This window comes from Manis pentadactyla, chromosome 14, assembly GCF_030020395.1.
Source record: "Manis pentadactyla isolate mManPen7 chromosome 14, mManPen7.hap1, whole genome shotgun sequence".
Lineage (NCBI taxonomy): Eukaryota > Metazoa > Chordata > Mammalia > Pholidota > Manidae > Manis > Manis pentadactyla.
Window position 1 is genome coordinate 42,968,519 of NC_080032.1, and position 14,193 is coordinate 42,982,711.

The window sequence follows — 14,193 nt, forward strand, 5'->3', positions numbered from 1 at the left end:
TATCAGAAGAAAAGATAGATCACAAATTTTTGTGATCTTGGATTAAGCAATGACACCGAAATCAAAAGAAAATAAATAAATTGGACTTCATCAAAATTGTAAACTTTTGTGCTTCAAAGTACACCATAAAAAAAGGAAAACTGAAAGAATGGGTGGAAGAATTTGCAAGTTATATATTCTGAAAGTGACTTTTATTCAAAATATGTAAAGACCTCTTACAAATCAACAATGAAAGACAGCCCAGTTAAAAAAAAAATCAAAGTGTTTGAATAGACACTCCTTCAAAGATATGGAGCAATGGTCAATAAGCATATGAAAAACTCACTAGTCATTAGGGAAATGCAAATCAAAACCACAATGAGATGCCACTTGACACCTGATAGGACAGCTATAATCACAAAGATGAGTAACTACTGGGGAGAATGTGGAAAAATTGGAACCCTCACACACTGCTAATGGGAATGTAAAATTGTGCTGCCTTCTTGGAAAAGTCTGTTCCTCAACAAGTTAAACAGAGAGCTACCATATGATCCAGCAATTCCACTTCTAGGTATATACCCAAAAGAAGTGAAAATATATATCCACATAAAACTTGTAAATAAATATTTACAGCAGCACTATTCATAATAACTAATAAGTGGATACACAACCCAGAAGTCCATCAGGTAAGGAATGGATAAACAAAATATGGTATGTCTATACAATGGAATATTATTTGGCCATAAAAAGAATGGAGTACTGATACCTTCTACAACATGGATGAATATTGAATGCACTATTATAAGTTAAAGAAGACAGTTACAAAAGACCACAGATTTTATGAGTCCATTTATATGAAATGCCCAGAATAGGAAAATACTGCTAATGGGCATGGGGTTTCTTTTTGACATGATAAAAATGTTCTGGAATTGGATAGTGGTGATGGTTGTACAACTGAATATACTAAAACACACTGAATTGTACACTTTAAAATAGTAAGCTTTATGATATGTGAATTATATCTAAATAAAGCTGTTATTTATTAAACAGTATCTAAGTTACTGACCAAGAGCTTAAACATCATTATATTTTTGGAGTATGATTTCAGAATGAAGATTACCAGCCTATGTGAAACAACTGTTTAGAGTTTGCATTTCTTCCCTCTGTTTGATGTAATAAAATATCATATAGTATTTGGAGTGTTGAAGTGAAAAGAGGAAAATAAAAGACAAAAGGTAAAAGAAACAGAATATTTATTAAAATAATATTCTGGTTACTTTGAGATCATTTTCTAATGCTGTTTGGGAAGTCATCCTGAGAGATTATCTAATAATGGCATCAATTTACTATGAGATAATTTTAGTTCTTTAGCAACCAATTTCTCTAAATGGATTGCCCAAACTATACTGAGTATTTTTCTATATAGCATCTTTCTGTTGTGTGGTATTAATGGAGAAAAGCTTTTAACTGTTAAAGGAAATCTTTTCAGATAAAAAGAGAACTTTATTAAATGGAAAGATGGCAATTATGATAATTACATAATATATTCTCTTTTAAGCAATACCAAAAGTACAGAAAAATATCACATGTGGAAAATGCAGAGTCTAATAAGCTGAATCCTGGATAAGTTATACCTGTGTTTAGACTTAGGTAGAGAAACAGGAGGATAAGACAGCAGACAATTATCAGAATAAAGTTATTCTTATATTCACTGAGGTTTTAAATGAAAATTATACTATTAAAAATATATTAACCATAAAAATTGATCTTCCTGATACATAATATCATCTGAGTTCAAAAATGTTCCTAGCACTCCTTATAAAAAATATTGCACGAGGAAGCATTCTGCTCTATTTTTTTTATGCCTGCTACAAAATACCAAATTCAGTATGAAATGCTAGGTCATTGAAACCACAGAAAAGTAGTGATGTAAAATTCATTTTCTCTATTACCCACATGTATTAATATTAATAGTTTGAAGCACGAGCTCTTCCATATTTATTTAAGTGCACAGTGAGAGGAAAAAGGAATACTCCTTTCTTCCTTTTTTCTTCCTCATTTCTTCCCTCCCTCCTTCACTTCCTTCCTTCTGTTCTCCTTTATTAGTAACACAATGACTGTTTATATATTATTTACGGTTTTTGTTTCAAGGGCTGTAGACATTTTAGAAGAGACCATTTTGGCTTCAGAGGGTCAAAAGTATGAGTATCACTTTAGAAATGTAAAGCAAGAAATTACCCATCTATTATTTTGGGGTAAGAATAAACAGGATATAATTGTCTTGGAAGTATCTGAAGCTTAAAGATGTTGAGTAAAATTAGGTGGGTTGCCCACCTACCCACCACCCTCATCTATTGTTTTTATTTACTGCTTAATTCTAACACTTAGCATAGTTCTCGGCATAATTAATACTGGTTGAATGAATGTAGCAGTGCATATAGCTGTATTTATAAGCTCATTTATTGATGCAATGAGATAACTTCATAATAAATACTTCAGAAGTATGGATCTCTCTTAGGAATACATGAAGAGAGTATCTAGAAAGGCCAGAGAATATAGAGTTACAACTAAGGTCCCCTGAAGCCATTCACATGTACTCTTTTCTCAGGCTATGTAGACTTGGCATTGATGATCTTATAAGGTATCTAGAGATATTTGATTTATATACCACCGGAGCTGACTGTAATGTAAAAAACAGGAGGTGAAAGTCTTCAGTATCTGAATACTTTTCGGTATTGTTTATTCACAGATGCAAGTACTATGGAGAAATTCTTGAGATTTCTATTTCCATTTTAATGTAAATAAAAAAGTGAATGATAATAGTCGAAGCAGGAGTTCAATAAAACATTCCCACCCATGTGTATATCTGTGTGTATTTCTTCACTCTGCCCTATTGCCTTGTAATCTCACAAAGGGCTTTAATAAGACATAGAAAAGTGGTTAACCACATGAAAAAGCAGATTTGCTTATTACATCTATGGAATTTTTGTCTGTAATTTACATGAGTAAAAAGCATAATGGTTATTACAGACACAGAAGAAAAGACAGTAATGAAGAGTGAAGCCCCTTCACCTCGGCTGAGACTCTGAAAACATATACAATATCTTCTTGGTGAGAAGAAATGTGCTTCTTTTATAGTTCAGTATCCCAACTCACTTCAACTGTCTCTAAAGTTTTTAATCTACTGTTATTCTAAGCCCAACTTCCAGAACTATCTATGGTCTTCTGAGTAAAATTTTACTTATCATATTGGATGTCAAGAATGTACAGTAGTTGCCAAGATCGAGTAAGTCTGCTAGAGATTCTCTCTGTCTTGACATATTACTATTAAAGAATTCAGACACAATAAAAAAAGCAACTATCTGAAGACTGAAAAGTAAACAATCAATTGTAGGTTGATAGAGAGGAAAGTCAAAATATGAATGATCAGTACTACTGGATTTTTCCCATGGCCCAAGCTATATAATTATGCAATGTGTATAGGCAGCAAATATTGAGAGAAACCCCTCTATCTGGCCAATGACCAGGAAAAGAGGCTCCTGTAAGCTGGAAGTTACAGAGGGAACACCTGTTTGTTTTCTATTCACTCAGCCAAGCCCAGTCCCTGTTATGATGTGGGAGGGAAGTGACGGTGCCAACGGTGGCATGGGTATATAAAACTCCAAGAGGAAAATCTGCCTCCTTGGCCAGAGGAACCAGAAAAAATGGTCCCTGAGATCCAAAGTGTGTGGGGAGAATCCCTGCCAATTTTTTCCTCCCTCTTTTCTCTTGTTGCTTTACCCTAAGGATGGACATAGTCACTTAGAAATGTGCAGGAGTTAAGAGGGAGAAACCCATCTTTCTGGCCAGAGGAACCAGGAGAAGGGGTCCTTATGGAAACAGATAGTGTAGGAAAATCCCAGGTAAAAGATGACTGGAGAAGAGGGTCCCCTAAATATTTATTATACTCTGATGCAAGTTCCAGGCTCACACTCAAGCGATGCATGCATAGAAAAAATGCAAACAATGGGGTTCAGAATATGCTACCCAACATATGGCTCTTTGCATACTGAATGTTTTAAGCTGAAGAATTTAAGAAATGGCAGATACAGGAAGAACTCTCTGTACTTCCTTCTCTGAAGCAGGACATAGAGAGAGAAAGTGCTGGAAGGATTCTGGCTTCTCTTTCCCCTCTGAAGCAGGTCATAGGGCCATTTTGTGAGATGTTCCCTCCCTATACCTGGAGAAAAGGAGGTTCCTGGACATTTTATGCACATCGTCTGGTTTAATCTTCCTAGTTCAGAAGCATTCTTTCTTCAGTGCTTCTAAACAAAAAGTACCAATGCAGTTATAAGTCCAACAGGTTAACTCTAAAGAAGATACAAGCTCTTGTATTTGTTGAGAAAATTAGATATTGCCTTGCCCAACAGTCTTTTGGTTAAAATTGCCAGAAAATGGAAGGGTGCAGAGAGGATGCCAAGTGAACAGGCCTTGCTAAGTTTCCCTCAGTGTACTACTCTTAGCTCCCACCCAGGTCCCAAGGCGGGCACACTGAACAAAACTAAGAACTGCCCAAACCCCACCTCCTCATAATCTCATTAAAATAAAATAGTAGCTTTGCTCCCATGGCCTAAGTTTTTCTGTCTGCATTTTGGGAAAAGACATACGCACCAAGAGGAATAGGTGTATAACCAGTGCTGTTAATCAAATGATCTCACCCTGTCAGTCAAAGGAAGTGCCTCCTGGCTAGGTTACAATAAACTGACCCTCCCCTGAAAGTTCAGGGCCTTTGTCTACCTTGACTCACTTGGAGTGTATGCAAATAAAACATGAGCTTTGCTTCACTATTGTGTCCCTGCCTTTCAATTCCTTGTTGTGGCAGGATAAGAATCAAGGAGAACAAACTCAACTGGTAACAAAACTACAGAAATAAACAGTATGTTATTGGTAAAAGGATAAATACATTGATCAATGGAAGAGAATAGAGAATCCAGAAATATATCCACATAATATGACAAATTTTTTTACAAAGTACAAAGGCAGTTAAATGAAAAATTGCTAGTCCTTATGACAAAGGATCCTTATAAAATGTAACATTTATATGCAAAAGAAAAATATGCTCAAACAATACCTCATAGATATAAATGTTAAATATAGGGCTTCATAACTTTTAGAACAAAAGAAAGAACAGAAATTTGTGTGACCTTAGGAGGACAATGAGATCTTAAATATGATACCAAAAGAAAAAAAATGGATAAATTTGACTTCACCAAAACTGAGAATTTTTACTCTGTGAAAGTTAGTGTCAACAGAATAAAAAGATCAGCCTGAAGGGAAGAAAATATTTTCAAATCACATCTCCAACAAAGGCTTTGTAAGCAGAGTACTTAAAGAATTCTTAGAATTCAACAATAGAAAGCAAACAATCCAATTAAAAAATGCACAAAAGATTTGAACAGATCCTTTGAAAAAGATAACATGGATGACAAATAAACACACAATGGATGCTCAACTTCATCAGTCATTCAGGAAATGCAAATTTTGACCACAACTAGATTCTGTTTCATAACAGAATGGCTAATATTAAAAATGACAGACATTACCAAGTGTTGACAAGATGTGGAGCAACTAGAACACTCACACATTGATAGACATTGTTACAGCTTTAACTTCTCAAAGGAATAACTTAACAGGTCTTAGGTCACTGACTGCCTCCTATTAAGTGTTGCCTAACTGAGAGGAAGAAAAATTCGAGGTCCACAAGGATTTCAAGTGAGCTGGGGGAGACCCAATAATCAAAGGAAACTTGCCTGTGGTGCTTCTAAACAAAAAGTACCAATGCAATTATAAGTCCAACAGGCTAACTTTAAAGAAGATACAAACTCTTCTACTTGTTGAGAAAATTAGGTATTGCCTTGCCCAACAGTCTTTTAGTTAAAATTGCCAGAAGTCCTGAGTTCTTACTTTCAAATATCCCTTTGGAATAACCCTTAAAATGTTAACAGAAAAGGGTAAATTTGTACTTAGGTACTAGGTATACACTATTTTTATTTGTTTTAAAGAGGATATATTCCCAGGAGCTGAGAGCCAATAAAACAGACATATAAGTCAACTTCTGTATTTTGATAAGATTTTCTTATTTCATACGATTTTAGATAGAGGGATTTTAAAGGGATCATAGCTCTTGTTCAGTGTCTTGATTATCTATTACTGCTATAAAACAATGAATCTAACAGAAGACCAACTAGATCTGTTATCTACTATGGTAGCCCTATGTGGCTATTTATGTTTAAAATTATATAAAATTAAAAATAGTTTCTTATCACATCAGTCATATTTCAAGTGCTAATAGCTACTTGTGGCTAGTGGTTACCACACTGGATAGCTTGAAACAGTAGAGTTTAGAAATAGACAATGGGCCCTGGGATCTGGAAAATTCCAGATGGAATAGGCAGTTCCCATTCTATGATCTTGGGAAACCTCAGCTTTCTGTAAACTGAAGAAAGAATGCTTTCAAGCTGGGAAGATTAAACCAGATGATGTGTATAAAATGTCCATCAGTGTGCCTGGCACATGGTAAGTACTAAACAAATGTTAACTGTAATAATAATGATTGTTAGATACCAGCCACTAGGCAAATATAATTTAACTGAGGAATTTAACTTCTCTTTCAGATAGTCTACTCTGGTTTTGTGTAACAATTTATGCTGGTGAATAGGACATTATTCTGGTTTCTTCCTGTCCATCTCATTGAGATTTGGGGATTAGAATAGAAGTGTCTCATTTTTACTTGTAATTTCATGCAATACGGAAGGATAACTTGACTACTATTTCACTTTATTTTCTATGTATCTCTGTAATCCCATTGTGAAAGGGCATGAAATTGGGTGATTTTGTGTGTGGGGGGGAACACTATAAGCTTACTGTCCTCAACAATTATAAAATCACTCTCCTCCAAATAATTTTTAAAGAAACTAAACCACATGGAGTAGAGTGAATTTGTACATAAGAGAGCATGGCAACAGGAATGTAGACTTGAGAAGGGGAGATTTTATTAATCCCAGGGATTCCTAGGCTAAAACTTCAGGATAAGCATATTTTATTCATTATTTGTTTTGATTCCTTTGGTGTCACTGGGCACCATCATTCTTAATATATTTATGCAAGATCTTTCCCCACTCTCCAGAAATATGGTTGACAATACAAGTCTTTGATGATCTGAAAACCTATAGTACACTTCATTACAGAGTATACTTAGAGAGGATGAGCTTCAGTTGGGATGACCTGTCACACCCAGCTCATCCATTACATCTCTTGTCACAACTGTTTACTTTTTCACACTGTGCTGGAGCCATTAAGAAGGAACACTAAGGTAGGATTGGCTACATGCTGTTCTCCTCTTGACCTGCCAGGGAATTAATCTTGAATGCTCAATTTAGTGCTTTCTAACAATGACTGCTGGGGGGAAAAAAATCTGTTGCATTAAAAAAAAAAGACATTCATTCAAAACATAGAAATTAATTTCACTGAAATATATATCTATCACTTTATCTTTGATAGTGAAATAGTAGCAAAAGGTCCAGATATTTCTCTACCATTACCCAATACAGCCAGTGATTACTGGGGAACAATGTTTACTTACATATTAAGGGGACAAGTATCTGTAAAACATACTAATTTGTAAACAGTCTTTGAGAATGATGGTAATTTATGAAGAATTAGAGTTTTTCTACCAGCAATTTGCAAAAGGACTTTAAAACATTTTTTATATTTATCAAATTCAATTTAGGAATCTTTGTATTAAGTATATTCTCAAGAAGTCACATGAAACTTAAACAGAAAAGAGGATGTGGTAAAGATATGTATAACCTCTTTTCTGAAATTCATGGAAATGAACATAAGGACTAAAAAACAAGGTAAGAAACAGAATTCATAATTAATTAGAACACAACCACAAATCACAGACTATATTTGCCCAAGCAGTGACATTCGTGTCAAAGTGACATTTAAAAAGTGCCAATAAATCCTTGCAAACTCCTCTAGGAGGGTGCAAATTTTTCTAAAGGTGAGTTTGTGGGTTCTGACACAACCAGGTAATAGTTCCTCTTTTAGAAAACTGAGGACCAAGTCTGTGGACAGGACATCAAGCACAACGAAACATTCTTGCAGCATTCTGGTTCCTTGTAATTGCAAGATAACTTACTGGAGATGAGATGAACAGAGAAAAAATGAGGGAAAATAAAGAGAAACAGATTGTAACTTGGTGAGGAAATTTCACTATGAGTCACTGTAACCTCTCCCTCAGTGACTTCCTCTCCCAGAAAAGAAATATTCTTCTAGAGCACCAGGTACATCAATGAGAGAGTGTCCTTGTTAGTCTGAACTTACTCCCCGCATCCACGCTTTTTCTCCTCCTAGCGGTGAACAAACAGAGAGTCACACATAGGTGACTGGTATCAGCAAGGATCCCAAAGGGTGCCTGCACAGGGTCACACTGCACTACCGAGTCTCCCATAAAAGACAATCAAAAGGTGCATAAAAAGCAATGCACCCAGGGCACTGGAAGAGAAGAAGACTGCAAACAAATACTCTTCTAGCCTCTTAAAAAAATGGAAAGGAAACTGCAGTCTTTGATAGGTGGGAAGAAAATCAAAGAATCAGCACAGGCACACCTCATTGTGTTGTGTTTTGCTTTATTACACTTCACAGCTACTATGGTATGTATGTATTTATTTACTTATTTGCTTTACAAACTGTAGGTTTCTGGCAACCCTACACTGAGCAAGTCTATCAGGATCATTATTCTAAGAGCATTTTCTCAGTTTGTGTCACTGTGTCATATCTGTTATTCTAACAATAGTTCAAACATTTCCATGATTACTCTCTTTGTTATGGTGATCTGTGATCAGGAATCTTTTATGTTACCATGGTAGTTGTTTTGGGGCACCATGGATTGCCTGCACATAAGATAGCAAACTTAATTGATAAGCATTGTGCATGTTGTCATTGCTCCACTGACTGGCTAGTCCCTCTCTGGGGTTTCCATATGCCTTGAGACACAACAATATTGAAATTAAGCCAATTAATAACCCTACAATGGCCTCTAACTGTTCAGGTGAAAGGAAGAACCCCACGTCTCTCACTTTAAATCAAAAGCTAGGAATGATTAAGCATAGTGAGGAAGGCATATGAATCCTGAGATAGGCCAAAAGCTGGGTCTATGTTGCCAAACAGCCAAGTTGTGACTGTAAAGGGAAAATTCTTGAAGGAATTTAATTGATAGTGCTACTCCAGTGAACACATGAATGATAGGAAGGCAAAACAACTTCACTGATAAGGAGAAAGTTTTAGTGGTCTGGATAGAAAATCAAACCAGGCACATTATCGTAAGCCAAAGCCTAATCCAGAGCAAGGCCCCAACTCACTTCATTTCTATGAAAGTTGAGAGAGGTAGGGAATCTGCAGAAGAAAACTTGGAAGCAAGCAGAGGTTGAATCATGATATTTAAGCAAGGAAGCATTCTCCATAACACAAAGTGTAAGGTGAAGCAGCAAGTGTTGATGTGTCCAGGAGATCTAGCTGGGATCATTATTGAAGGTGGCTACCCTAAAGCACAGACTTTCGATGTAGATGGAATAGCCTCCTGTTGGGTGAAGGACTTCTCGTAACTAGAGAGAAGAAGTCAATGCCTGGCTTCAAAGAGTCAAAGGACAGGCTAACTCTCTTGATAGAGGCGAATTAGTTGGTGATTTTCAGTTGAAGCCAGTGCCCATTTCTGAAAATCCTAGGGCCCTTATAATTAGGCTAAATTACTCTGCCTGTGCTCAATAAATGGAAAAAACAAAGCCTGGATGATGACATACCCATTTACAACATGATTTGCTGAATATATTCAGCCCACTGTTGAGATCTGTTGCTCAGAAAAAAGGATTCTTTTCAAAATATGACTGCTCATTGACAGTGTGCCTGGTTATCCAAGAGCTCTGAGGGAGAAGTGCAATGAGTTTAATATTGTATTCATGCCTGCCAACAACATCATTCTGCTGACCATGGATCAAGTAATAATTTCAGTTTCCAAGTCTTACTATTTAAGAAATACATTTCCTAAGGCTGTAGCTTCTATAGACAGTGATTCCTCAAATGAATTTGGGCAAAGTAAACTGAAAACCTCCTGGAAAGGATTCACCATTCTAGATGCCATTAGGAATATTGGCGATTCACAGGAAAAGGTGAATATATCAACCTGAACAGGAGTTTGTCAGAAGTTGATTCCAACACCCATGGATGACTTTGCAGGGTTCAAGACGTCCGTGGAGGAAGTAACTGCAGATGTGGTGGAAACAGCAGGAGAAGTAGAATTAGGAGTGGAGCCTGAACATCTGACTTAGTTGCTATGCAATCTTGAGTGGATGAGGAGTTGTTTCATAGGGATAAGCAAAGAAAGTGGTTTTTTGAGATGAAATCTTCTCCTGGTGAAGATGTGAAGATTGTCAAAATGACAACAAAGGATTTAGAATATTGCATCAACTTAGTTGATAAAGCAGCAGCAGGACTTGAGAGGACTGTCTCCAATTTTGAAAGAAGTTCTACTGTGGGTAAAATGCTATCAGACCACATCCCATGCTATAGAGAAATCATTTATGAAAAGAAGAGTCAATTGATGAGGCAAACTTCATTGTCATCGCACTTTAAGTAATTATCATACCATCCCTATCTTCGGCAACCACCACCCTGATCAGTTAGCAGCCACCAACAATGAGGCAAGATCCTCCACCAGCAAAAATATTACAACTCATTGAAAGCTCAGATGGAGATTTACATTTTTAAGCAATAAAGTGTTTTTAATTCAAGGTATGTACATTGTTGTTTTAGACACAATACTATGCCTACTTATGAGGATATAGTATACTGTATACATGACTTTTATATATACTGGGAAAACAAAAAATTCATTTGGCTTGCTTTATTGCGATATTTGTTTTACTTCAGTGGTCTGGAACCAAAACTGCAGTATCTCTGAGGTCTGCATATGCAGGAGAAGGAAGAAGAGATGAGCTAATTAAAGAGAGGAAAAGCAGTCTGGCTATGCTTAACAAATGAAGAATGCAATTAAACCATTATTAAAGAAGGGAAACCACATCAGAAACAGCTAGAAGTAGCATGGATACTGCAAAAAATAGAGGCAATGACATGGAGGACAAGCATGAGAAAATAACATAAATGCAGAGGAAAAGTAAAATCTATAAAAGTTGCATTAAGTATGTCAGACAAAGAATAGAGAACCTTTACAATAGAGAACTGGACAAATGAGCAGCCAAAACAACAAAACTCTCAAAGACATAGTAGAAGAAAAATTTCCTATGAAAACAGAAGTTCTATATCTGCAGATCCAAACGGCACAGCAGTTTTTCATAAAAAATAATTACAGAACCAGTAACATGATATATTTTGGGAGGTATTTGAACTGCAAGGATAGAGAAAGAAATTTGTGGGAATTGAGACAAAAAAGTATTAAGTCAGCTACAAGATATGAAAATCAGGCTGGCCTCAGACTTCCCAATAGCAATACTCACTCCCAGATGGCATAGAAACAATGTCTACCAATTGTTAAAAGAAAAACAAAACATACCGAGCTGGGTCCCAGTTGCTTTTAAGGACAAAGAAAGTTATTCAAAAAAAGTGAATAATTGGAAAAATCTAGTTGATAATGGAGTACAGCCCATCACAAAATGAATGAAGAAGATATATAATCCTGAGAAAGGAAACTGTAAAATGAAGGGATGGTCTTTGAACCCTGATCCTATGTAAATTTGGAGGATACTCAATGGCCATCCACTATGAGAATTATGATTATAAAGGAATAAGTGTTATAAATGTTCACAATGCAAATCTAATAATAGAACAAACAGAATGTGGTTGTGATCGTAATGGAAGGAAAGATAAGTAAGCCACTTTCTTCGTCTTCCATAGCAAGATGTCAAAGATTAATTTCTAAATGTATATCTATGTATCAGCACAGATAGTATGTGTATTAAAAGAAAAACAGTGAAAAAAAACTGCACAAATAAAGTTTATCTGTGGAATGATCCTAATTTGCAATGAGATTATCAAGGAAAAGAATCTTAATTAACACTTATGAACAGTATGAAATTTCTGTAGTGCTTCTATAATTAATATCAAATAAATACCTCTTTTGAATGGATAAATGTATCTTTCAGGCTTAGATGAAATGTCAACCTGATAATTTGAGTAATTTTATTCCCTAACTTATTTTTCTGAAAACATTTCCTTTGTTCTAATTCAAGGTGAAATACTCAGGCTTATCTTGATTTCTCTCTCTTCTTTAATTTTTAAATATAATTCTAGCAGACATATTTACCTGATTGGTGAGCTCATGAGACTATCAGATGACCATCTTCTAAACTGCACACATGCCCTCTCAATACTATAAATCTCTTTAAGTATTATCTTTAGAGTGTCCAGCCATCAGCTCCTAGAATAAAAAACTAAAGCTTGAAATGGTAAGTAGTCTAATTGGGCTCCTCAAGGAAAGCAAAACACCTAATCAAATCAATCAATAACAGTCACACTAAGATTAAATGTGGGTTACCATACAATCGGTCTCTTCCGGAATGACATATTCTGAATCATGAGAAGGATCACAGTTAAACCTCCCTGAAGTGCCATTATGGATAACTGTAGGGCTTTCCAAAGTCCCTACATTCAACCTTCCTGAGCCTGTCACATCCTGTCACACAAATTCTAGTGTGTCTCCTTGTGTCTGACTCGCAGAGTAGTCTGATAAGGAGGGACGTGGAGCTTGGTAGAACCTGCCAGAAAGGGGAAAGGAGAGACTGTTTTGAGTGAGTACCCGCAAGCTATTCAGACAGCAGCCAACCTGCTCAAAGACAAGTTGAATGTAAAATCAAATTCACGCCCCTCAACAGATGTTGTACTTGTTCACCTGTCATATGTGTAGTTTAGATCATACTGAGACATAAGGATTGGCAGGTTTGCCAGTTTTATTCTGAGAAAACAAGAAAACTTGTATAGAGATCTGCATAAAATTCTTGAGAAATTCATCATAAAGCTGGTTTTAAGTTCCTTTTCAAAAAGAGATTGACCACAGTCTTTTTTTTTTCTTAAGAGAAATACTGCAGTGGGGTACTTGGGGGCAAAGTCAGAGCAAGTTCACTTCTATTTTCAAGTAATTTAGTTCTACTGTTTGCTTAATAGAGGTTCTTCTACTACCTACTAAAATAAACTTTGAGAAAGCAAAGTAGTGCCTCAATTTATAGAGTAAGCATGAAGTTTAATTGAAGATATTTATAACTCTATGGATCATCTAAATGAACAAGTAAAACACATTTAAAAAATATGATGGACAATCTTAGAAAAGTCATCTTTTTTCCCTTTTGCATCATATAAAATCAAATTACATATGGGCTATTTGCCAAAAAAGGTTGTCTTGATCAATTATAGTTATTCCACAAACATTTAAGCCACCAGGACTTAAAAAACGACTTTTATTATGTATCTGTTTCCTGGTTTTAGGGGCAATAAATGCATCCTTATTTGGAAGATGACCAAAGAACTTTGCAACAGAAAAATTTGTAATGGGTACTCGATGTTCAAATCTAAATCAAAGATCTCATTACAGTATTGGAGCAAATTAAAATGACATCTTGATCAGAAATGACTATAGTCAATATTGGTGTAGTTATCTCTACCCATGAGTATGTGTGTGTGGATGTGAATGTACCCTTATTTCTATTGTCTATATCTTGTTGTCATGTTCATGTAAAATTCTTATTTTTAATTGAAGACTATATTATAAAGTTCCAGGTAATGCTTTTTTTTTTCAGTCAAATCATGATATTCTGTTCTATCAATATCGCAGTTTGAGAGACTTCACTATTTAGATTAATGTTATTTTGATTGCTGGAAATGTAAGGATTCCAGATAGTATAGGGTCTTCAATGATGTTGAATTCCATCTATCTGGTGTTGAAATAGGACCAAAATCATTTTGGCTTACTATTTGTATCTCCCTTTGAAAGCATTTATGTCCTTCCAAAATGGATCCAGTGAGAAGATATCTGCTTATTGTCCTTCTCAGATGTTCCCTGCAGGCCCTGGCCACCTTCATCATGTTAACCTACTGAAATGCTTTTCCTCATTCAAGACACAACTCATGAGTCCCTTCTCCTGAAATCTTCCTTAATTTCCTTCCCAA

General features: G+C 35.7%; 1 protein-coding gene across 1 annotated transcript in view; it reads right to left on the bottom strand.

The window, feature by feature from the left end:
* Positions 1-14,193, bottom strand: part of RARB (retinoic acid receptor beta) — a 708,617-nt gene that overhangs the window by 329,614 nt on the left and 364,810 nt on the right. The gene's annotated exons all lie outside the window — the stretch shown is intronic.